Source organism: Hordeum vulgare, chromosome 4H (genome assembly GCF_904849725.1).
Source record: "Hordeum vulgare subsp. vulgare chromosome 4H, MorexV3_pseudomolecules_assembly, whole genome shotgun sequence".
Classification (NCBI taxonomy): domain Eukaryota; kingdom Viridiplantae; phylum Streptophyta; class Magnoliopsida; order Poales; family Poaceae; genus Hordeum; species Hordeum vulgare.
This window is the reverse complement of record NC_058521.1, coordinates 82,701,546-82,707,381: the sequence shown is the minus strand read 5'-3', so window position 1 is coordinate 82,707,381 and position 5,836 is coordinate 82,701,546. Positions and strand designations below refer to the sequence as shown.

General features: G+C 44.4%; 1 pseudogene; it reads left to right on the top strand.

The window, feature by feature from the left end:
- Positions 1-3,304: 3,304 nt before the first annotated feature.
- On the top strand, positions 3,305-3,928 carry LOC123450301 (annotated as a pseudogene).
- The last annotated feature ends 1,908 nt before the right edge of the window (positions 3,929-5,836 follow it).

Here is a 5,836-nt window from a genome sequence, read left to right as displayed (position 1 = left end):
TACTTGTCTTGTAACGATATCCATTCTTGTGAGACGACGAGATGTGCTTCTATCCCTGTCGAGGCCCTCATGCGAAAATAAGGATAGGATCGCATCTTGGGAGTTACAAGTTGGTATTAGAGCAGTATCGACCTAGGAGCCCCCTTGATTGATCAAACTTGTTCGAGTCGAGTCTAGTGAAAAACTACTTTGAGTTTAGTTATATATCAGAGGATAGGATTGTTTTTACTCCTCTTCTATGCTATGGTGAGGAATTACGACTTATGAATTTTAATTCTACACCTCTTCTCTCTCAAATTTTTTTTGGATCACGCGCGTATTTTGGAACCTATATGATGCCGATGTGACAGAATTCTGACTTGGTGCCTCCTGTTATCGAGGAGTAGAGCTCCAAGGGGTTTTCGACACATCGCTGCCATTCAGTTTCCTTATTGTCTCGGGACATGGGATCGAAAGCTTCAATACTTTGCTTGGTGGCAAATAGTGACGTGACTTTTCCCTTGTACTCGTGGAGATATCTCGGATGATCTATCAGGTCTACTATCGTTGCTTTTTCGAAGTTCTGAGGTAGATGAGTTTGGAGAACTTCTTGGATATGTGTTGATAGTTGCAGGAAAGGTCATGCAGCAGATTATGTTGTGTAGGTTCCCAGACACGCAACCTGATAGGATAACCAACAAAGATTTCAGAAGTTCTCACAAGGGAATTCAAGTAGTTACCTAGGATTATCTTCCAAGAGATGCATGTTGTGAGGTTGGGGTTTGACATCTAGTGGTTTGTTTACATGTACTTGTAATGATATCCATATACTAATCTCTTCTTCACATGTACTTGTAACGATATCCATTCTTGCAAAAGGATGACATGTGCTTCTATCCCCGTTGAGGCCCTCGTGCCAAAATAAGGATAGGATCGCATCTTGGGCGTTACAAGCATGTTGATGGAATACCCCTGATCATCTTATCATCACCCGACTTAGGCATCAAGGTGCATATCATGATAGTATTGGGTGGTAGGTATCACAGCCTGCAGAAAGTAAAAAGATCCAAGCTTGTGGGTGTTTAGTTACTTGTGGGGCACTAGATTGTACATTTGAGCCATAGAGTTGTGATTCATTTTTGTCTGCATCATGTCACCGTTCTTAAGGCATTACTCCGTTTCTCCATGAATATATATTTTCTACATCCTGTCATCGTTCTTAAGGAATTACGATGTTTCTCCATGAACTCAATACACTAGATGCATGTTGGACAACGGTCAATGTGTGGAGTAATATAAGTAGATTTAGGAAAAAGTGGGTCTACTTGTCTTGGACGTGCTGCCTATATACATGATCATTGTCTTGAATATCGTCATAATTATTTGCTCTTCTATCAATTACCAAACATTAATTTGTCTACCCACTGTTTTCTATTTCTAGAGAGAAGTCACTAGTGAGACCTACGGCCCCCGGGTCTACTTCACATCATCTATTTGTAATCTCTACTTTGCAATTTGCATTTCTATTTTATTTTTTTCTTTTATTTTCAGGTCTATATTATCAAAAAACCAAAAAATACCATGCTGCATTCTATTTGCTATCACTCTTATTTGCATCTATCAATCTATCCTTACTTTACCCATGAGGGATTGATAACCCCTCCATACATTGCGTTGCGAGGATTTGCTATTTGTGTGCAGGTGCTGCTTATATAGTCTTATGGATCTTCCTACTGGATTGATACCTTGTTTTAATAACTGAGGGAAATACTTGTTGTCGCTGTGCTACATCACCCTTTAAGCTTGGAGAGAAACCAACGCATCAGCGAGGAGTAGCATACCGCGACCAATTCTAGAGAGTAGCTTCAGGTGGTTGTACCAGCCCAGTACCACCCTACAACTGGACAAGTCTCTGTTTTGATGTGGTACTTGGGCGGTGGTGGCCCGGTTGTTCTGGTCAACATTTTGAATGCTTGTACCGGTGTCCAAAGCAGTTGTACTGTTCATGACTTGCCACCACCCATGCTCAGTCCTGGTAGTTCTACCGGTTCGCGCTTGTACCGCTCCTATGTTTTTCTGCACATAACGAGCAGACTCATGGGGACCTATAGAAGGGGGTCTTCTTCCCCATTGGTCCCCAATTATTGAGCTCGTATTTGCCCCCAATTGTTGACCTTCTTTGAGCTTGCTAACTCTCAATCCCTCCAATGATTCTTGCTTGTTCTTGAGGGAAAAGCGAGAGGAGATATAGATCCACATTTCCACCAATCACTTTCTCCTCTTTGTTAGGGGAACCCCTTGGATCTAGATCGTGGAGTTCTCCATGTTCTTCTTCGTTCTTCCTCTCATTTTCTTCCATAGCATTAGTTATTGTGGTACGATTTGAGAGAGAAGGACTTGGGCACTCCGTGTGCCCCTCCATTGCATTTGGTGTATCGGTTTGAGTTCTCCATGGTGATACGTGGAAGTGAAGTTTGAGAAGCTTATTACTCTTGGGTGCTTGGTACCCTAGAGATTGTTCTTCTTGGGTGCTTTGGCATCCTAGAAGCTTGGTGGTGCCTTGGAGCTCAATCATTGTGGTGTAAAGCTCCGGGCAAGCGTCGGGGGTCTCCAATTAGGTTGTGGAGATTTCCCCAAGCATTTGAGGTCATCTCGGAGCTACAATACATTTTGGTGAAGCTTTATGGTGTTGTTGGGAGCCTCCAATTTAGTTGCGGAGATTGCCCCAACCTTGTTTCTATGGGTTCGGTGACCACACTCAAGGGTCCCTTAGTGGAATCACGACATCTTGCATTGTGCGAGGGCGTGAGGAGATTACAGTGGCCCTACCGAGTTCTTGGGGAGCATTGTGCCTCCACACCGCTCCAAATAGAGATTAGTATGTGATAGCCACTTTGGGATACATTATTCTCTCCGTGTGCCTCGGTTATCTCTTACCCGAGCCCTTTACTATGTGATAGCCATATTGTTTTTTGTTATATATCTTTCAATCACTTAGTTGTTTATCTTTCTTAGCATAATTTGTTGGTGCACATAGGTGAGCCTAGTTGTTTTAGGTTTGGAGAACACTTCCTATCTATAGTCTGATACGAGACTATCCTCAGACCGCTCAGCTGTCGTTGATTCTTTTAGAATCTTACGGTGGTAGATATGCTGATCCCATCGGCCGAGGAGCTAATTACTCTCCCGTATCCCACCCCCTGATTACTCTCCCGTGGCCTCGCCTTAACTCCCTCCCTGATTACTCTCCCGTATCCCACCCCCTCCTCCCGTGGCCTCGCAGGGATCCTCCCTAGATCTTGCAACCGGGCCGGCGTTGATCGCCATGGTAGCGACGACTCTGACAAAGACGGTCCGTGGAATGCACGTCCTCGACATCCACGACTTCAGCAGCGTGAGGAAAAAACAATGTGACGCATATGGCTTTCTGTACTCGCCGACCTTCACCGTCGGCGGCCTCGACTGGGCCGTCCGCTCCTACCCCGACGACGATATATACCCACGATGCTGGCGGCAACTCGGAGCGGTCGGACCACGTGGCCGCCTTCGTCGAGCTAGTGACCGAGGGCGCCGCGGCTTGGGCGCGCGTCAAGTTCGGGCTGGTCGACCAGACCACCGGCGAGACGGTGCCGTTGTTCCGCGAGAAGGACCCGATCCTGTTCGACGTGAGCAGTGAGGACACGTGCACCTGGGCACCGGCGAGGTCGCCAGGAGTAGCCACCTCCATGCCGGCTCGCGCTACGTCCTCGGCGACCACCTCAAGATCGAGTGCGCCATCAACGTTTGCGGCGACTTCGTCACCTTCGACGACCCGCCACCGACGCCATCCTCCGGCCTGCCGCTCTTCCAGCAAGCTGGCTATGACAAGGGGGAGCCAGACGTGATCATCCAAGTCGAAGGAGGGACGATCGACGCGCACTACTACATCATTGACGCTCATTGTACATAGAAGCAAATTCTGACATCATAAGAAGCAAGTACTTTTTTCGTTGGAAGCATTGTTTCATTGGATAAGAAAAAATCAACAATGTTTTCTCCCAAATTTATTCTCTTTTTGGAGGCAATGTAGATCTGAGAAAGTAACTTGGAAAGCAAACCCTATTTTTCTTTGTAAGCAGATTATTTTGTCTCTTTGGAAAAGTAAGCATATTATTTTCTATGTTGTAACGAACTACGTACTCAAATGTGTTGGACGTAATCTTGTTGGACAACTGAAATAAGATATTCTAGATAAGAAACAAATTGAAATTACACTTGAATTGGAGACAATTTTTCACATATAGAAGCATACCGCACGACCTAAAAATGGAAGCTAATTCCTCAATTAATGGAAACATAAATTACTGTGGAAAACCCCCATCTCGACGCAGTTCTTTCGGAAGCAAAAGTGAATAAGAATGGAAACAAAATTTTCAAGAATGGAAACAAAATTTTCTTGTACGGCCACAAACAATCTCTCGTAAAATGCCAATTTTGAACAATTATTACACTCCTTACTATCCAAAATTAGTTTGCTAAATGTATGGAAATGTTTAATTGGTTTCCTAAATAACAGGAGTAGTTATTAGCAAATCCACGTAATTAGCTCCATCAGGTTTTAATTTTATTTGGAAACTGCGCACTATGTGCACACATGCCACCCTGCTCATCCAACGGCTATACATGCTTCCATCCAACGACTCAATATTGGTCTGATAGAAAGCTAGGATCAGTAGTCTGATCCCTAGCGGTTCCCTTTAAGTTTTGCACTTGACTAATTAAACACTAGTTTTATTCCGCATTTGTTCAATCCTAAATGATAATTATTTTAAAGTGTCTATTCACCGCCCCTCTTGGCGGCATTCACGTCCTTTCAGTAATCGACATCCTCCTCATCTAAGTTCAGCTTCTTCCTGGACCTGGTAGTTGCCTTGGGCATATCATGAGAGCTTGGAGTTCCTGGATCAGAAGCAGTCTTCTCGGGACTAGTGCCTGAGTCCACTTCCATGCTCTGTTCTTTGAGATCATTCTAGCTATCTTCAGACCTTGACATGTTGACAAGCTCACAAGCCAAAAAGTTGACACTGTGAATAGTTATATAAGATTAGGAATGGATGAGTATCAGAAAACACAGACTTATTACAAAATTTGAACTCAAAATTTTATTCTTAAGTATCACCTTTGTGTGTTTTGGTTCCACCGAGCTGAAAAGCTGGAGCCTCCGAGACTGACCATCTTCTTCAGTGAGACTTGGCCACACTTTTTGGTAGCACTAAAAAGTGAGAATCGATCTCAGCGAGATGGTTCTCAAAAACCCTAGTACTTGAACAAGTGACACCAATCCAGTTCACTCCGTGATGCTGAGACACATGAAGTGGAGACCTAACCCTAAAATTCATCATTTGTCTATGCTACGGGATTTTTGTGTGTGGTTGGAGTCATTGCAAACTGTGGCATGATAAGGGATGAATACCCATGCGCAAGAATCGGAACAATGAGAAAATGAGGGGCCGAAACTTTACCCTAATTTGGCAAAGTTCCTATATGGCGACAACGACGGTGGATATTGCCGACGATAACAATGGAATCTGGCGGTCACTACACGATGGAGACGAGATGGACGTCTGTAGACAAGGGCGACAACAGCACAAGGGTATGAACAACCAAGGAGACGAAGTAATTTTCAGTCTCGGGTCCAACAAGTATATATATACCCTGTAGCTATCGGTGACACCGGTTTGAAAATATCTGTGCCACCGAGTTTCATAACTGTGAGGCCGAGATTTATCAATCGGTGGTACCGAGGTATTAAAACGAGATTAACCCTAGTGCTTCGGTGGGACCGAGATTTTGTAGTTGGTCACATCGAGTGGCACAT